This window comes from Choloepus didactylus, chromosome 4, assembly GCF_015220235.1.
Source record: "Choloepus didactylus isolate mChoDid1 chromosome 4, mChoDid1.pri, whole genome shotgun sequence".
Taxonomy (NCBI): domain Eukaryota; kingdom Metazoa; phylum Chordata; class Mammalia; order Pilosa; family Megalonychidae; genus Choloepus; species Choloepus didactylus.
The window spans coordinates 104,674,488-104,696,067 of NC_051310.1; the positions used below are offsets into that span (position 1 = coordinate 104,674,488).

The 21,580-nt window shown below is 37.3% G+C and overlaps 1 protein-coding gene across 2 annotated transcripts in view; it reads right to left on the minus strand.

Annotated features, from left to right (window-relative positions):
- The window catches only part of REC114 (REC114 meiotic recombination protein), a 200,874-nt gene that overhangs the window by 156,405 nt on the left and 22,889 nt on the right, over positions 1 to 21,580 (minus strand). The gene's annotated exons all lie outside the window — the stretch shown is intronic.

Genomic DNA, 21,580 nt, shown 5'->3' on the forward strand with positions numbered 1-21,580 from the left:
AATGCCTTACAGGGTTGTTTTGAGACCTCAGAATCCCATTTCTTCACCATATAATCCATTTTGCACAACCCCTTAAAACCTGGTGCTTTCTGACCTCTGGCTTGTCAATGTCACTCTTAAAATATGGTGCTCCAAACTGACCATGATACTCTTGGCGTGGGCAAGTTATCTACCCATTACTTGTACTAGTGAAGACTAAAATCATTTATCTCTGAGGGGCAGTCCTACTGAAAAGTTTGATAATCTATCAACAGAATCTCCTAAAACTTCATCACATATGTTGGTAAATCATACTTTCCTTTACATTAAATGATCTTCAATGTAGGACTTTGGATTTATTTCCATTACATCTTGTTAGACTGGGTCTATAGTTCCAATTTATTGAGCTATTTTGAGGAGCTAAGGCAATTAATACAAAGTATCATGATGGGGGAGGACTGTGGGAAGATGCAGAGTAGGGAGCTCCAGGGCTCAGTCCTTCCACAAAAAACAACTATTAAATAGGCAGGAAGTGTCTAAAACAACTATTCTGAAACACAGGAGGCCAGAACAACACTGTACGATATCCAGAGAAGAGTGCAAAGAAGAGGCTGACAAATTACAGTAAAGAACAGTCAACTGCTCTCTCTCTGCATGGTGGCTGCAGGCATCCATACCCCACTCTCATGCAGGCCACCACGGGGTGTAGCACTTGGCTAGCTTGCTGGTGACAGAAAGGGATATAAAAATTCTATTCCTCAAAAACAGGGGTTTGTGCAGCTGTTCAATGATTATGGCTTTTGATTAGCGAATTTGGCTTACCGGGGACCTGACTCAGAGGGTGGCCATTGTTTCAGCCTACCTGGACAGAGATGACAGTAGCCATTGTTTCAACTCTCCCTGGACAAGGGCAAAGGTGGTGGCAGTCATTGTTTCAACCCTCCCCAGACACGCACAGTGACGATGGAGACTTGAAGAAGCTGCGTTTCTTTAGGGCTGCAGGGGGGGCAATCAGTTTAAGGGCTGTGTTTGCTGGGCAGGGCAGGAAACCTCAGCTGTGGGGAACCATTGGAGAAGCTCTTGGTGCCCTCCCTGATCCCCTCCCCAGGGAACTTTGGAGCTTGTCTGTGTCCCCTTTGTGGGTCCATGACCCTTGCCTGAGAAAGACTGAATTGGGAAAGTCCTCTCCATCATGTCCCTCCTCCCAGAATTTGCCCTAAAGGCAAAAGCAGCTTGAGACAATGAAAGGAATGTAAGAAAGTACTGAGGCAGATAATCTGGGGAAAAGGCCTGCCAATATCAAATACCCAGAAGAGGAAGGTCTACCTCCTGGGAAACGGAAGGGACAACAAAACTTCTGTAAACAAGGGAACTCCAAAACAACTAATAAGCAAAAGCCCAGGACAAGGCACAGCAAAGAAAGACAGGGGAAAACCTACACACTGCATTTGCGTTGGGCAGGCCTTCCTGACAGGAGGGCTGAAGACCAAGGAAATCTCTCTCTCTCCCCAGCTGGTTACAAAACCAAGAAACAGACATCCCAGGGATTAAACCCCAGAGTTAACAGTTTCAAATGTTAAAAGGTACAGCATGCAAGAAACGATTACAAGACAAACAAACAAAACAAAAACAGGAAATAATGGCCCATTCAAAGGAAGATGATAAAAATACAGAAAACATCAATGAGGAAGATGAGAATGTGGACATACTGAACAAGGCCTTTAAAAAATGATCTTAAAAATGTTCAAGTAGATGAAGGAAAATACAGAGAAAGAAGTGAAGGATATAAGAAAAACAATGAATGAATTATGAGAGTTTTCATAAAGACATAGAAATTTTAAAATGGAACCAAACAGAACTACTAGAGTTGAAGACCACAATAACTGAAATGAAAAATTCCCAGGATGGTTTCAAGAGCAGACTGGAGCTGGAAGAAGAATGAATCAGTGAACTCGAAGACAAGACACTTGAAATGAGTCAGGCTGAGGAGCAGAAAGAAAAAAGAAATATTAAAAGCGAAGACAGCCTAAGACACCTCTGGGATGTCATGAAGCACATAAATATCTGCATTATGTGAGTCCCAAAAGGAGAAGAGAGAAAAGGGCTGAAGGAATAGTCAAAGAAATAATGTCAGAGAACTTCACAAACCTAGTAAAAGACATAAATATGTACATCCAAGAAGCCCAGAAAACACCAAACACAATGAATGGGAAGAAAAGTACACCCCATCATATACTGATCACACTTAAATGCAAAGGACAAGAGAGTTTTGAAAGCTGCAAGTGAAAAGGAACATGATAAGTACAAGGGAGTCCCAATTATATTGAGTGCTGATTTCTCATCAAAAACCATGGCAGCAAGAAGGGAGTGGGTTGAAATACTTGAAGTGTTGAAAGCAAACAACTGCCAGCCAAGGATTTTATATCTAACAAGACTCTTTAAAAAATGAGGGAGGGGTGGGGCAAGATGGCAGAGTGGTGAGGTGTAAGTTTTAGTTACTCCTCTGGGGCAGTTAGTAAATAGCCAGGAACTGCATGGACTGGACACCCCAGAGGAATTTGAGTTTGGACATACTTCATACAACACTCATGAACATGTGGAGCAGCTGAGATCAGTGAAATCTAAGTTCTCACAGCCAGGGGGCCCACGCCTCTCCCTGCCAGGTACAGTCCCAAGGGAAGAGAGGCCATCTGTGTTGGGAATCAGGAGGAAGAACTGCAGTTGGTGCAATGATTAACAAACAGACTGCTAAACAAAAACGCCAACCATAGATAAACTGAGACCAGACACTGGAGAATCTGGAAACAGTCAATATGGCAAAAAGAAGATAGTGCTAGCAAAAACAGCAAAAAATAAAAATAAAAACAGAGACTTTTGGAGTTGGGTTAAACACAATATGGAGAAAGGCCAGGCTCAAAGAGAATTAGGCACATATGCAAACCCAGGAGGCCAAGGCCCTTCTCTGAAAAGCCAGTTTTTCTGGTTTCTTGATTGTTCCTTAATTGCCCTCAACTCCTTGTGTTTTTGAATCTCAATAACCCATCAGAACTGCAAAGACTGTAAACAGTCTATACTGGGCCCCTTTTTTTCCTTTTTTCTTTTTCTTTCTTTTTTATTTTTAAATCTTTTTCTTTTTTTAAAAATAACTATTCTAAGAAGCCCATCACAGAAAGCCTCAAAGACTTGCAATTTGGGCCCAGGCAAGAGAAGAGCTAAGATAGCTCTGAGAGACACAGCAATAAGTCTAGTGTTGGAGAAAATTCACTAAAGACCATAACTTCCCGAGTTGGGAAGTTATGGCCCAGCTCCAGTGGCAGCCCTCATTTGGGGAATGCAGACCCCAGGGGCTGGAATTCAGAAACCAGCTTCAGTCAGCCATGCTCCTGACAGGGTCAGGGTCACCAGGAGAACTAAAGGCTCCATACCTCCTCACACTGGTGGGGGAGCTGCAGGTTGGCAAGTTGCACCTGCTGAACAGCATAGGAAAAGCACAGAGTCTAAAGGCCTCACAGGAGGGTCTCATTCTCAAGGAAACTCCATACCCTCCTCCTGAGACCTGGGCCTCTCTGGACTGGGAAAACCTGACTGGGGTTGACCATATCTGAGGAGACCCTCACACAAAAAGGCTACATAGAGGCAGGGCAAGAAACAGGAAAACAAGAGGTGAAAAACTCCAATCAACTAAACAGAACCTAAGTTAGAGGCCTAGAATAGCTGGACTAAACAACAAAGTTTAGAGAACAAAGCCAACCAACAAGAGAACCCTAGATGAAAGAGTGAAAACAAGCTCCAGAATAAACTAATCAAGAAAGTCAGATGTCTGGACAGCTCAAGATAATGAGCCATACTAGGAAACACAAAAATATGGACCAGCCAAAGGAACAAACTAATAGTTCAACTGAGATACAGGAGTGGAGGCAACTAATGCTAAATCAATTCAATGAACTGAAGGAAGAACTAATTAAAGATGTCCAAACAAATCTCCGAAATGAATTAAAAAATCAAGTCAATGAACTGAAGGAAGATATAGCAAAAGAGATGAAGGATATAAGGAAGACACTGGATGACCATAAAGAAGTCATAAACTTGAAAAAACAAATGGCAGAACTTATGGGAATGAAGGGCATAATGGAGGAGATGAAAAAAGACAATGGAGGGATACAACAGTAGATCTGAACAGGCAGAAAAAAGGATCAGTGAATTGGAAGACCAGACATTTGAATTCATACACACAAAAGAACAGATAGTAAAAAGAATGGAAAAATACAAGCAGGGTCTTAGGAAGCTGAGCGACAACATGAAGCGCACAAACATACATGTTATGGGTGTCTGAGAGGGAGAAGAGAGCGGGAAAGGGGCAGAAAGAATAATAGAAGAAATAATCACTGAAAATTTCCCAACTCTTATGAAAGACAGAAAATTATAGATTCAAGAAGTACAGCACACCCCAAAGAGAACAGACCCCAATAGACCTACTCCAAGAAACTTACTGATCAGATTGTCCAATGTCAAAGAGAAAACAATCCAACACATACAAGGGAAGCTTGATAAGACTATGTACAGATTTCTCCACAGAAACCACAGAGGCGAGAAGACAGTGGTATGATATATTTAAGAAACTGAAAGAGAAGAACTGCCAACAAAGATCTCTATATCTGGCAAAACTGTCTTTCAAAAATGAGGGAGAGATTACAATATTTTCAGACAAACAGATACTGAGAGAGTTTGTGCATAAGAGACTGGTTCTACAAGAAAAACTGAAGGGAGTGCTACAGGCTGATAGGAAAATACGGAGAAAGAGGTTTGGAGAAGAGCATAGAAATGAAGATTATCAGGTAGGGTAAAAGGAGAGGGAAGAAAAAATAAGACATGACATATAAAATCCAAAAGACAAAATGGTAGAAGAAAGTACTGCCCTTGCAGTAATAACACTAAATGTTAATGATTAAACCCCCCAATAAAAAGACACAGACTGGCAGAATGGATTGAAAAACAGTATCCATCTATATGCTGCCTACAAGAAACTCACTTTATTCACAAGGACAAAAATAGGCTGAAAGTGAAAGGTTGGAAAAAGATATTTCATGCAAGCAGCAATCAGAAAAAAGCGGGAGTAGCTATATTAATATCAGACAAATGAGACTTCAAAAGTAAAACAATTAAAAGAGACAAAGAAGGACACTATATATTAATAAAAGGGTAAATTCATCAGGAAAACATAACAATTATAAATATTTATGCACCAAGCCAGAGTGACCAAAAATTCATGAGGCAAACACTGAAAACACTGAAAGGAAAAGTAACTCTACAATAATAGCTGGAGACTTCAATACACCGCTCTTATCAATGGATAGAACATCTAGACAGATCAATAAGGAAACAGAGATGTTGAATTCAATGGTAAATGAACTAGACTTGACAGACATTTATAGAACACTACACCCCACAACAGCAGGATACACATTTTTCTCAAGTCTCATGGAACATTCTCTAGGACAGACCAAATGCTGGGTCACAAAGCAAGTCTCAAAAATTTTTAAATATTGATATTATAAAAAACACTTTCTCAGATCATAACAGAATAAAGTTGGAAGTAAATAACAGGCAGAACATTGTAAAACTCACAAATATATGGAGACTAAACAACACACTCTTAGAAAACCAGTGGGTAAAGGAAGAAACTACAAGAGAAATTAGTAAATACCTGCAGGCAAATGACAATGAAAACACATCAAAACTTACGGGATGCAGCAAAGGTGGTGCTGAGAGGGAAATTTATTGCCCTAAACACCTATATTAAAAGAAAAGAGAGAGCAAAAATTGAGAAATTAACTGTCCACCTGGAAGAACTAGAGAAAGAACAGCAAACTAACCCCAAAGCAAACAGAAGGAAAAAGATAACAAAGATTAGGGAAGAAATAAATGAAACTGAGAAAAGGAAAACAAGAGAGAGAATCAACAAAGCCAGAAGATGGTTCTTGAAGAAAATCAACAAAACTGATGGACCCCTAGCTAGGCTAACAACCACACATAAAAGAGAGTGGGTGAAAATAAATACAATTAGAAATGGGAAAGGAAACATAACTACCAACACTGCAGAAATAAAGGAGATAATGAGAAGATATTATGAGCAACTATATGTGAATAAATTAGACAACTTATATGGAATGGACAACTTCCTTGAAAAGCATAAACACCCAACATGACCACTGTGCCGGTTTGAATGTATGGTGTCCCCCAAATGCCATTATCTTTGTGGTCTTGTTGGACAGACGTTTTTGGTGCTGGCTAGATTTGCTTGGAATGTGCCCCACTCAGCTGTGGGTAATAATTTTGATGAGATGTTCCCATGGAGGTGTGGCCCCACCCATTCAGGGTGGGCCTTGATCAGTGGAGCCATATAAATCAACTGACTGAGAGAGAGAAAGCTCAGTGACTGCAGCTGGGAGTGATGTTTTGAAGAGGAGCAAGCTTGCTAGAGAGGAACGTCCTGGGAGAAAGCCGTTTTGAGGCCGGAGCTTTGGAGCAGATGCCGGCTGCCTTCCTAGCTAGCAGAGGTTTTCCGGACACCATTGGCCGACCTCCGGTGAAGGTACCCGATTGCTCGTGTGTTACCTTGGACGCTTTGTGGCCTTAAGACTGTAAGTGTGTAGCAAAATAAACCCCCGTTTTATAAAAGCCTATCCATCTCTGGTGTTTTGCATTCTGCAGCATTAGCGAACTAGGACAACCACAGAAGAAATAGATGACCTCAACAAACCAATCACAAGAAATTGAGTCAGTCATCAAAAAGCTCCCAAAAAAGAAAAGCCCAGAACCAAATGGCTTCACATGTGAATACTACCAAGCATTCAAGAAAGAATTAATACCAATCCTGCACAAACTCTTCAAAAAATTGAAGAGGAGGGAAAGCTACCCAAATCATTCTATGAAGCCAACATCACCCTAATACAAAAATCAGACAAAGCTACTAAAAAGAAGAAAATTACAGACCCAACTCTTAAATGAATATAGACGCAAAAATCCTCAACAAAATAGTCACAAATTGAATCCAGCAGTACATTAAAAGAATTATACACCACGACCAGGTGGGGTTTATTCCAGGTATGTAAGGATGGTTCAACACAAGAAAATCAATTAATGTAATACACCACATCAATAAATCAAAGCAAAAGAACCACATGATCATCTCGATTGATGCAGAAAAAGCATTTGACAAACTTCAACATCTTTTCCTGATGAAAACACTTCAAAGGATAGGCATAGAAGGGAATTTTTTCATTATGATAAAGGCAATATATGAAAGACCCACAGCTAACATTGTACTCAATGGGGAGAGAATGAAAGCTTTCCCTCTAAGATCAGGAAAAAGACAGGGATGCCCACTGTTACCACTGTTATTCAACATTGTGCTGGAAGTTCTACCTAGAGCAATTAGGCAAGAAAAAGAAATAAAAGGCATCTAAATTGGAGAGGAAGAAGTAAAACTTTCACTGTTTGCAGATGACATGTTTCCATATGTAGAAAATCCAGAAAAATCTACAGCAAATCTATTAGAGCTAATCAATGAATATAGCAAAGTGGCAGGCTACAAGATATAAACATGCAAAAATCTGTAGTGTTCTTATACACAAGTAATGTGCAAAAAGAGGAAGAAATAAAAAAAATTGCATTTACAATAGCAACCAAAAGAATCAAATATTTAGGAATAAACTTAATGAAGGCCACAAAAGACCTATACAAAGAAAACTATAAGAAACTGCTAAAAGAAATTGAACAGGACCTGAAAAAATAGAAGAACATACCATGTTCATGGATTGGAAGACTAAATATAATTAAGCTGTCAACTCTACCTAAAGTGATTTATAGATTCAATGCAATACCAATTAAAATCCCAACAACCTACTTTGCAGAAATAGAAAAATCAATAACCAAATTTATTTGGAAGGGCAAGGTGCCCCCAATAGCCAAAAATATCTTGAGAAGAGGAACCAAGTGGGAAGTCTCACACTACCTGACTGTGAAGCATATTACAAAGCTATAGTGCTCAAAACAGCATGGTACTGGCATAAGGATAGAGATACCAACCAATGGAATCAAATTGAGTGTTCAGAAATAGACTCCTGCATCTACGGATAACTGATCTTTGATAAGGCAGTCAAGCCAAAGCAGCTGGGACAGAACAGCCTCTTCAATAAATGGTGTTTGGAGAACTGGATACCCATTTCCAAAAGAATGAAAGAGACCCCTATCTCACACTTTATACAAAAATTAACTAGAAATGGATCAAAGACTTAAACATCAGTGCTAAGACCATAAGACCCTTTGAAGAAAATGTAGGGCAATTTCTTAAAGATCTTGTGTTAGGAGGTGGTTTCCTAGATCTTATATTCAAAGCACAAGCAACCAAAGAACAAATAGACAAATGGGATCTCCTCAAAATGAAACACTTTTGTACATCAAAGGACTTTGTTAGAAAAGTACAAGGGCAGCCTACACATGGGAGACAATATTTGGAAACCACATATCAGATAAGGGTTTAATATCCCAAATACATAAAGCTATCCTACAACTCAACAACAGAAAGACAAACAACCCAATTAAGAAATGGGCAAAAGACATGGATGGACACTTTTCTGAAGAGGAAATACAAATAGCTCAAAAACATATTAAAAAATACTCAACTTCACTGGCTATTCGGGAAATGCAAATCAAAACCACAATAAGGTATCATCTCACACCTTTCAGAATGGCCATTATCCAAAAAAACAGAAAATGACAAGTGCTGGAGAGGATGTGGAGAAAGAGGTACACTTATTCACTGTTGGGGGGAATGTAGAATGGTGCAACCACTCTGGAAGACAATGTGGAGGTTCCTCAGGAAGCTAAGTATAGATTTGCCATATGACCCAGCTATTCCATTGCTAGGTATATACTTAAAGGAACTGAAAGTTAAGACACAAACGGACATTGGTAAACTGATATTTACTGCAGCATTATTCACAATTGCCAAGAGATGGAAACAGCCCAAATGTCCATCAATGGACAGTGGATAAACAAACTGTGGTAAATACACATGATGGAATATTATGCAGCTGTAAGACAGAACAAAGACATGGAACATACAATAATGTGGATGAATCTTGAGGACATTATGTTGAGTGAAGTTAGTCAGAAACAAAAGGACAAATTCTGTTTGTTCTCACTAATATGAATGAACATTAATGAGCAAACTTTGAGATTTAAAAGCTGATAACACAGGCTACCAGGAGATAGAAAGAAGGTAGAGATCAGGCATTTGATGCTGAAGGACTACAGAATGTTCAGCAGGATTGACTGTATAGATCCAGAAATAGATAGCATAATACTGTGTGATGGGAGCACAATATTGTAAGTACACTGAACAATGATGTCTGTGAGTAAAGCTGCAACAAGTGGGATAGGGGCATGTATGGTACCAGAGGTAAAGACAGATGATAAAGACTGGGACTGTTAACTTGGCAAAAACTGGAGTGGCCAATGACTGTTACTAAAGGAACAAATATAAAAAATGTTTTTACATGTGGGAAAATCGATGAATGTCAACCATGCAGTGTTGAAAAAGGGATGGTATTTGGGAAAAAAATATAATCAAAGCTAACTGGAGTCTATGGTCAACCATAACATTGTAGTACGCTTCCATTAAATGTAACAAAGGCAATACACCAAAGCTAATTATATATGAGAGGGGGATATAAGGGAGGGATATGGGATTCTTGGTAGTGGTGTTGTTTTCTGTCCTTACTTTTATATTGTATTGTATGACATTTTATTTTTCTTTTTATTATTCACTAAAAATTTTTTTCATAGTAATCAATATGTTCAAGTGCTGACTGTGATGATACATGTACAACTATATGATGATACCATGAACAAACTGACTGTAAACTATGGATAATTGTATGGTATGTCACTATATCTCTATAAAATTGTAGGAAAAAATATAAACAAGGGTTAAAGTGCTGGAGAAAACATGGAGAGAGGGAGGTACCTAGTTACAGTTGATGAAGAGGCAGAATGGTGTAGCCTTTCTGGAGGTCAGTGTGGTGGTCCCACAAGAAGCTAAGTATGTGGGGGCCATAAGGTCCTGCAAGCTCATTAGGAAGATCTGAGAGCAGACACATGAATGGGGACATTTGCTCACTGGTGTTTATGGAGGCAGTATTCATGATTTGAAATGGGTGGAGGTGGCCTAAGGGTACACTGACTGAGGAACAGAATGGTGAACTGTGGTATAGGCATACAATGGAATATTGAGCAACTATGAGGAGTGAAACTGTGAGACAGGCATCGAGGTGAATGGATCCTGTAGACAGCATGTTGAGTGAAGTATGTCAGAAACAAAGGTAAACACTCGAATGCCTCACCAATATGGACTAACTACAATGTATAAACTCAGAATTGAATCTTAGATCACAGCCTAACAGGGAAATGATTGTTATAATGGTCCCTAGATTGTAAGCTCTTACAGCAGTCCAATCTATTCCTGAATTGTAATGGCTATCTCCGAACTCTGAGATGCCGATCCCTTTGTGTATAACCTGATTGGTTTCTGGAACATTGGGTATCTGTGTGACACCTGAAACGCAGAGCTAGAGCTCGGCAGCTATGAATGTCAATATTAATGCATATAGCAACTGTTAAAAAAAAAAAGCTGAAAAAGACCCCAGACTTCAATTAGAGATACGAATGAAGCAGATCTGGTTAAGACTAGGGCAAATAGGGCCAAAGGGTAAAGGTTGAAACTGACTGTGTGTTAAAACTTCAACTTCCATGTGAGACCAAGGGAAGAAATGTTTATTTGCTGCAGGATCTATATTTTCTAAACAACATAACTTCTACAGTCAGTTTGTTCAAACACCACAATTACATGGAACTTTGAATAGGAAGTGAGATATGGTAGGTTTGTATAGGTTAGAGTGAAATAGCAACACATCCCAAAGTAATTTAGGCAGAGAATAAAAATATATATGCAGGGCCCCCTGAGGAGCTGGGGGAAATGCAGAAGAAGTGTTGGACTTCCCTTTACCTGGTTTGTTGCTGATGTTCTCACAAACACTGAGGACTGATGGCTTGGTATGCCAAGCCCTCTATCTTGGAGCCTGCCCTTACAAAGCTCGTTACTGCTAAGGGGAGGCTAAACCTGCTTGTAATTGTGCCTAAGAGTCTCCCCCTGAGTGCCTCTTTGTTGCTCAGATGTGGCTCTCTCTCTCTAACTAAGCCACCTTGGCAGGTGAACTCATTGCCCTCCCTGCTACATGGGACCTGACTCCCAGGGGTATAAATCTCCCTGGCAATGCAGGATATGACTCCTGGGGATGAGTCTGAACCCAGCATCGTGGGATGGAGAACATCTTCTTGACCAAAGGGGGATGTGAGATGAAATGAAGTAAAGCTTCGGTGGCTGAGAGATTTCAAATGGAGTCTAGAGGTCACTCTGGTGGACATTCTTACGCACTATATAGATAACCCTCTTTAGGTTTTAATGTATTGGAAAAGCTAGAAGTAAATACCTGAAACTATCAAACTCCAACCCAGTAGGCTTGACTCTTGAAGATGATTGTATAACAATGTAGCTTACAAGGGGTGACTGTGTGATTGCGAAAACCTTGTGGATCACACTCCCTTTATCCAGTGTATGGATGGATGAGTAGAAAAACGGGGACAAAAACTAAATGAAGAATGGGGGGAGGATGATTTGGGTGTTCTTTTTTAGTTTGATTTTTTATTCTTATTCTGATTCTTTCTGGTGTAAGGAAAATGTTCAAAAATAGATTGGGGTGATGAATGCATAACTATATGATGGTACTGTGAACAGCTGATTGTACACCATGGATGACTATATGGTATGTGAATATATCTCAATAAAATTGAATTTAATTAAAAAAATGAGGGAGACATAAGGCATTCTCAGATAAACAAAAGCTGAGATAGTACATCACCAACAGACCTGCCCTATAAGCAACACTAAAGAGAGTTCTTCAGATTGAAAGGAAAGGACACTAGACAGTGGTTCAAAGTGGCATAAAGAAATAAAGACCTGCAGTAAACATAACCATTTGGGTAATTATAAATGCCAGTATTAATACAATGTATTGTTTGGTATATGTGCCAGTTTGAATGTATCATCATGTCCCCCAAAATGCCATTAACTTTGATGCAATCTTGTGTGGGCAGAAGTATTAGTGTTGATTAGACTATAATTCTTTAAGTGTTTCCATGGAGTTGCGATCTACCCAACTGTAGGTGATAACTCCGATTAGATAATTTCCTTGGAGGCGTGGCTCTGTCCATTCAGTATGGTCCTTGATTAGTTTACAAGAGCACTTTATAAGCTCAGACAGAAGGAGCGAGCTTGCTACAGCCAAGAGGGACACTTTGAAGAATGCACAGGAGCTGTGAGAGGAGCTGCAGCTTACAGAGACATTTTGGAGATGGCCTTTGAAAGCAGATTTTTGCTCCTGAGAAGCTAAGAGAGGACAAACACCCCAGGGGCAACTTAAGAGGGACAGTTTTGAGGAGCTACAGCCTAGACATGAACGTCCTGGGAGAAAGCCATTTTGAAACCAGAACTCCGGAGCCACATGCCTTCCCAACTAACAGAGGTTTTCCGGGCACCATTGGCCATATTCCAATGAAGGTACCTGATTGTTGATGTATTACCTTGGACACTTTATGGCCTTAAGACTGTAACTGTGTAACCATATAAACCCCCTTTATAAATGCCAATCCATTTCTAATGTTTTGCATTCCAACAGCATTAGCAAACCAGAACAGTATGTAACTCCACTTCTTACTTCTTACAGGCAGTCAAATGCAAAGGCATACAAAGTAATGATAAATTATGGTTTTGGACAAACAATGTACAAACATTTAAGTGGCAGTAAGTACAAAAAAGGTGAGGGGACAGAGGTGTAACACTAGGAAAAGTATATGTGCATGATATTGAAGTTAAGTTGGTATCAAATCAAAGACGATTATTACATATTTAAGATATTAAATTTTATGGTATCCACAAAGAAAACAGATAAAAAATATATCCAGAGAGAAATGACTAAGGACTCTATTGTATCATATACAATAAAACAAACATAGAAGTAGGCTTTAACAGAAGTGAGAGACAAAAAAGTAGTATAAGACTAAACAAGGCTAAATAGCAAAATGACAGAACAAGTCCTGTATTATGAGTAGTGACTATAAATGTAAATTCATTAAACTTATCAGTTAAAAAGCAAAGATTGGCAGAATGGATAAAAAAGTATGACCCAACTATGTGCCGATTGTAAGAGACTCACCTTAAATGCAAAGATACAAGTAGGATGAAAGTGAAAGGATGGAAAAAAATATACCATGCAAGTAGAAACCAAAAGAGAGATGAGGCAGCTATACTAATATTGGATAAAAGAGACTAACTCAAAAACAGTTACAAGGGACAAAGATGCTCATTATATACTGATAAAGGGGACAATTCACCAGGAAGATGTAACAATTATAAATATCTACGCATCTAACAGCAGAGCCCCAGAATATATGAAGAAATATTGACAAATTTAAAGGGAGAAATGGATGGTTCTAGAATAACAGTAGGAGATTTTAATACATCACTGTCAATAATGAATGAACATCTATTCAGAACATCAGTAAGGAAATACAAGACTTGAATGATACTCTAAACCGACTAGACCTAACAGACATATATAGAACACGTCATCCAACAAAAACGGAATACACATTCTTCTTGAGTGCACATGGTTCACTCTTCAGGATAGATCATATGTGAAGTCACAAAACAAGTCTCAAAAATTCAAAAATATTGAAATCATACAATATACATTGTCCAACCACAACAGAATGAAGCTAGAAATCAGTAACAGAGGGAGAAATGGAAATTCAAAAATATGTGGAAATTAAGCAACAAAAACAACTAATGCATTAAAGAGGAAATCAAAAGCAAAATTAGGAAATATCTTGAGGTGAATGAGAATGAAAATACAACATACCAAACCTTATGGAATGTAGCAAAAGCAGTGCTCAGAGGGAAATTTATAGCTCTAAATGCTTACATTACAAAGGAAGAAAGACTTAAAATCAAAGACCTAACCTCAAAACTGGAAGAACAAGAAAAAGAAGAGCAAACTAAACCCAAAGTGTACAGAAGGAAAGGCAATATTCAAGCAAAGATAAATGAAATAGGTAAGAAACAAACAAACAAACAAAACAATAGAATTGACAAAATCAAAGTTGGTTCTTTGAAAACATCAATAAATTGACAAATTTTTAGCTAGACTAACAAAGAAATTTTGAGAGCAGATACAAATTACTAAAACCTGAAATGAACAGGGGGACTTTACTCCCAATCCTGGTGAAATAAGAAGGACTACAAGAGGACACTATGACCAACTATGTGCCAAAAAGTAGATAACCTAGATGAAATGGACAAATTCTTAGGGACACACAAACTGCCTACATTGACTCAAAAAGAAATAGAAGATCTCAGCAAACCAATTACTAGTACAGAGATTGATTCAGTAATCAAAAATCTCCAACAAAGCAAGCCCAGGTAATTCTACCAAACATTCCAAGAAGAATTAATTGCAATTCTGCTCAAACACTTACAAATTGAACAGGAGGGAACACTTCCTGATTCATTCTATGAGGCCAATATCACCCTCATATCCAAGCCAGATAAAGATAGCACAAGGAAAGAAAACTGCAAACCACTATCTCTTATGAATATAGATGCAAAACTCCTCTACAAAGTACTTGCAAATAGAATCCAACAGCACATTAAAAGAATTATACACCATTATCAACTGTGATTTATCCCTGGTATGCAAGGTTGGTTCAATATAAGAAAATCAATTCATGTAATACACCACATTAACAGAATGAAGGAAAAAAGCCACATAATCATCTTGATGCAGAAAGGCATATGACAAAATACAGCAACCTTTCTTGATAAAATACTTAAAACATAAGGAAGAGAAGGAAACTTATTCAACATGATAAACGGCATATATGAAAAGCCCACAGCTAACATCCTATTTAATGGTGAAAGACTGAACGCTTTCCCACTAAGATCAGGAACAAGATAAGGATGTCCACTATTGTACAATATTGTACTGGAAGCTCTTTTCAGAGCAATTAGGCATGAAAAAATAAATAAAGGGCATCCAAACTGGAAAGGAAGAAGTAAAACTTTCCCTATTTGCAGATGACATGATCCTATTTATAGAAAGTCCTGAAAAATCTACAACAAAGCTACTGAAGCTTATAAAAAAATTCAGCCAAGTGATGGGGTACAAGATAAATACCCATAAATCAGTAGTGTTTCTATATATGAGAAATAAATAATTGGAAGAAGAAATCAAGAAAAAAAATTCCATTTATAATAGCAACCATAAGAATCAAATATCTAGAAATAAATCTAACCAAGGATGTAAAGGACTTTTAGACAGAAAACTACAAAACATTGCTAAAAGAAACAAAAGACCGAAATAAATGGAGGGACATTCTGTGTTCATGGATTGGAAGACCATACTGTTAAGATGTCAGTCCTACCCAAAGTGATTTACAGATTCAATGCAAACCCAATAAGAAATCCAACAACATTCTTTGCAGAGATGGGAAAGTCAGTCATCAAATTTATACAGAATGGCAAGGGGCCCTAAATAGCTAAAATCATCTTCAAAAAGAATGAAGCTGGAGGACTCCCACTTCCTGATTTTAAAACTTAATACAAACCCACAGTAATCAAAACAGCATGGTACTGGCACAAGAACGGACATATAAATCAATGGAATCACACTGAGAGCTCAGAAATCAACCTTCACATTTATGGCCAAATGATTTTTGACAAGAAGGCAAAGACCACTTAATGGGAAAAGAATACTCAACAAATGGTGTTGGGTAAATTGGATATCCATTTGAAAAAGAAAGGAGAGGATCCCATACATAATACCATATACAAAAATTAACTCAAAGTAGATCGAATACCTAAATATAAAAGCTACAAATATCAAACTCCTAGAAGAAAACATAGGCAAGCATCTTCAGGACCTTGTGTTAGGCAATGGTTTCTTAGACTTTCTACCCAAAGCACCAGCAGCAAAAGAAAAAAAATAAATAAATTGGACCTCACAAGAATTAAAAACGTTTGTTCCTCAATGAACTTTATCATGAAAGTAAAATGACAACCTTCACAATGGGAGAAAATATTTGGAAACCACATATCTGATAAAGGATTAATGTCCAGAATATATAAAGAAATCCTTCAACTTAACAAAAAGACAAACCCAGTTAAAAAATAGGTCAAAGACTTGAACAGACATCTCTCCAAAGAAGATATACAAATGGCCAAAAAGTACATGAAAAGATTCCCAACATCACTAGTTATTAGAGAAATGCAAATCACAACCACTATGAGATACCATTTCATACCCATTAGAATGTCTGCTACTAACAGCACGGAAAATAACAAGTGTTGGAGAAGATACAGAGAAATAAGAACACTAATTCATTGTTGGTGCCAATGTAAAATGGTGCAGCCACTATGGAAGACAGTTTGGCAGTTCCTCAGAAAGCTAAGTATATAGAATTACCATGTAATCTGGCAATCCCACCACTAGGTATATACCCAAAAGAATTGAAATCAGGGACTCAAACAGATATTTGCACACCAATGTTCACAGCAGCATTTATTTACAATTGCCAAAAGATGAAAGCAACCCAGTGTTCATCAACCAATGAAATGGATAAAGAAAATGTGGTACATACATACAATGGAATATTATTCAGCTTTAAAAAGAATGAAGTACTGATACATGTGACAACATGGATGAACCCTGATGACATTAAGTGAAATACACCAGACACAAAAGAACAAATATTGTATGACCTCACTGATTTGAAGCAATTAAGATAAGCAAACTCACAGAGTTACAATCAAGAATGTAGGTTACCAGGGGACAGGCTGGGGATAGGGAATAGGAATTTAAGGCTTAAAATGTACAAAGTTCCTTTTGGAATTATGGAAGTGTTTTGATAATAGATGGTAGTGATGGTGGCACAACATTGTGGACACAATTGACAGCAATGAAATACATAACTGAATGTGATTAAAACGGAAATTTTAGACTGCGTATATGGTAACAGATTAAAATTTTTTAAAAAATCCATGGAACTACAATATACAAACAGCGAACCCCAAGTCAAGCCATGGACTATAGTTAATAGTACAATTATAAAAATGTCCTTTCATCAATTATAATAAATGTCCCACAATAATGTAAGGTATTAGTGGTGGGGTGATATATGGAAATCATGATTTATACATGATTGTTCTGTAAACCCAATAAGAAAAGAAAATCATGAAGGACATGACATATACATGTAAAAGTGGGATTTGACCCTTAAGTGACTATATTATATAGGCGGCTTGAATATCATTAATAAACCCTGTAAGGTAAACATCCTTATATAAAAAATAAGATGAAATTACAGATTCACTCTTAATGTTCAAAGCTCAAAAGAATAAACACGTGCCTAACTCATCTTAAGCATATTTTCCAAGGTTATTGAAATCTATTGAGAAATAAAAAAGTTTCATTGTGGGTTCCAAGCTTTAATGCTATATTTAAATTCCAGATTTCCAACTGACTTTTCTCTAATTCATTTAAAATTCCAAACTTAAACACTGAATATCATTTTGGATGTCAAGCCTTGCACTATTTCCTTCAGTGATTGTTATTGTTTCCTTCCCAGTATGGGAACTCGGTTACTTGTAGGACACTCTTCCCATCATAGTTTATATATGGTGCATGACTACTTAAAAGCAGAAGCTAGGAGCCAAGCACAATTTCCAAAACTAAAGTCTTGTCAACAAATTCTTTTGAAGATGGTCTGTTAACATGATGGCCTAACTTTATTTTTAGAAATGTAACAGGTATACCCAAAAGTGCTTAAAACATTAATATACAGCTCAAGGAATGATCACAAAGCAAACATGTAATCACCACCCAGGTGAAGAAAGAGAACATTACCAGCCTTCCAGTTCTCCTGCTGCTTCCTACAATTTACTCCCTCCTCCCCTAAAACAATCTCGATCCTGATTTCTAACACCATAGTTTGTCTTATTTGTACTGAATGGAATCATACAGAAAGAATTCTTTCTTTGGGTCTGGCATCATCCATGTTGTTGCATGTGTTATGTGCATTCATTTTCATTACTGTCAAATACCACTGTATGACTATACTATGACTTATTTTTTCTTTCTTTTGTTGATGAGTTTTTTCCCAGATTAGGGCTTCTACAAATAATGCTGTTATGAACATTCTTCCATTTGTCTCTTGTTGAGTAGAAACACACTGTAAACATGCCAATTCTTCCCAAATTATCTTATGATTTTAGGTAGTTCAATAAAGGGATTTCTAGTGAGCAATGTAGAGAACTAGATAACAGGAAAATACTTCCCAGTTAAAAAAATCCACCAAAAATGCTGGATAAAAATAGTTTCAGAAAATGATAAATGCTAAACTGAAATTACAGGTGTAACAATATATTAAAATTTTATTTTCCAAGGGTGCACCAAGATATATTAGATATCTAGTTACAACTGAAGCCTGGCTTCCCTTGAGAGCACTGCTTCCTTTACAGCCCTCTCAAATGGTGATCAGGAGAGTCTCAGTTTAGATTTCTTCCCTGCTTACCAAACTGTGACATCTACCTGCCTGCTAACCAACTCCACTTAAAGGTCTAATGGGCATCTCAAAGTTAACATTCCATAACTCGAACTGTTAATCTTGTCATTTCAGTCATTCATTCAATAGTTATAGAATACTGACCGTATGCCAGGCACTGTTTCAGGTACTTGACTCCCACGATTTTCCCGTCTCAGGATATAACTCTATCCTTCCACATCCTTAGGCCAAAACCATGGAATTATTCTTGATCCCTTTTCTTTTCTTATGCCACATCCAACCCATCTACAAATTCTTCATGTCTATATTCAAACTATCCAGAATACAACCACTTCTCAGAGCTCTGGTCTAAGTCACTATTGTCGCAAACTTGGATTATTACAATAAACTCCTAAATGGTTTCCCTGTTTCTGTTCTTGCTTGTCCTCCCCACCCCACCCACCTCAGAGTTTATTCTCAATATAGTAGCCAGAGTGATCCCATTAAAACCTAAGTCATATCATGCCATAGCTCATGTGACTCCATCTTTCTGAGATGCCTTCAAGGCACTCCATGATCTAGCCCTTTATTGCCCCTCTGACCTCATCCTGGTTAGTAAGCTAACCCCTTGCACACACTGCTCTAGCCACACATGCCTCCTTGCTGTTCCTCGAGTCTACCAGGCACACTCTCACCTCAGGAATTTTGCACTACCTGTTCTATCTGGAATTCTCTCCTATCAGATATTCACATGACTCATTCAAGTCTACTTAAATGCCGTCTTTTCAGGTAAGACCTTTACTGACCATCACATTCAAAATTGTCACACACCCCAGCTAGATCCCTTGTATTCCCTTCTACATCTTTATCCTTCTCCACAGCTCTTGTCACCTTTTTTGTTACTTTTTATTTGCTTATTTGTCTACCTCAGACCAGAATTTAGGCTCCATGAAGGGAGAGATTTTTTTCTGTTTCGGTCACCATTGTATACCCAATGCCCAGAATATTGTCTAGTATATTACATGCACTTGATTATACTTTATTGAATGAATGAGTGAATATGCAATTCCAAATAAGGCACCAGATCAAAATTCACAAAGTAAATACAGATATATTCAGTCATACAAAAACTGAAAGAATTTATCATTAGCAGACCCATACTGCAAGAAATGTCAAAGGAAGTCCTTCAGGGAAAAAGAAAATTATATCAGATGAAAATCTGGATCTCCACAAAGGAAGGAAGGCACCTTGTATAATTACATGGTTAAATATATAAGATTTTTTCTTATTATTTATATCTCTTTAAAAGACAATTGACTAAAAATAAGATAATTGAGAAATGGGCTTGTAAAAACACAATTACTCCAAAAGAAAATAAGAAAAAGAACAAGGAAACAAAAGAACAGATGGGACAAATACAAAACAAAGAGCAAGATGACAGACTTAAACCTAACCCTATCAATGATCACATTAAATGTAAATAGTTTAACCTTCTCAATTAAAGGCAGAGATTGTTGGATTGGATAAAAGCAAACTGCAACCATATGCTGCCTAAAAGAAATGCCCTTTAAATATAAAAATATGAACAAGTTAAAAGCAAAAGGATGAAAAAAATTATACATACTAACATAGTCCAAAGAAAGCTGAAGTGCCTATATTAATATTAGACAAGAATGTTACCAAGATAAAGAAGGTCATTTCATAACAATAAAAGGACAAGAGACATAATAATTCTAAGCTAAGCATTTTTGTCCCCAACAGCAGAGCTTCAAAATACCTGAAACAAAATCCAAAAGAACTGCAAGGAGATACACTCAGATTTAAATACCTCTCTTGCAATTACTGACAGAAGAACACAAAAAATCAGCCAGATACAGTAGCCTTGAACAACACTATCAGTCAATTCAACCTGACATTTATAGAATACTCAACCTAACAGAAGCAAAATACAAATTCTACCCAAGTGTATACAGACCATTTATCAAGACAAACATATTCTGGGCCATAAAACAAGACTGTTTTGAATTTAAGAGAATTCAAGTCATACTAAGTATGCTCCTGACCACAATGGAATTAGAAAACAGTAACAGGCTAAAAAACAAAAGCATATAATCATCTCATTTCACAAAATCCAACACCAATTGCTGATTTTAAACAACTGACTTAAAAAATACTCTTAGGAAATAAGAAATAGGAAGACCTTCTTCAACCTGATAAAGGGGATCTATGAAGAACCTACAACTAACATCATACTTAATGGTGAAAAATTGAGCAAGACAACAATGTCCGTTCTTACCACTTCTATTCAATATTATACTGGAGATTCTAACTACCATAATCAGGCAAGAAAAAAAAAAGACATCAGATTGGAAAGAAAGAAATAAAACTATCTTTATACAATGAATGACATGATTGTCTATAGAGAAAATCAGTTGAATCAATAAAAAAGATACTAGAACTAATAAATGAATTTTAGTAAGGTTGCAGGAGACAAGATCAATTCTCAAAAACCAACTATATTTCTACATATTAGCAATGAACAATTGAAATCTTTAAAATACCATTTAGAAATGCATTGACAAATATGAAATACAGATAAATCTGAAAAAAGAAGTGAAAGATTTATACACTGAAAATTATACTACACTGCTGAAGATATTATCTTGTTATGGATAGGAAAACTTTATACTGCTAAGATGTAGATTCTCCTCAAGTTGATCTATGCAATGCCAATCAAAATTTCAAAAAATTTTGTAGAAATTAAGCTGATTCTAAATTTCATAAGGAAATGCCAAGACAACTTCAGAAAAGAATAAAGTTTCAGGATTAAAACTACTTGATTCTAAGACTTATTACAAAGATAGTGTGGTATTGGTATAAAGAT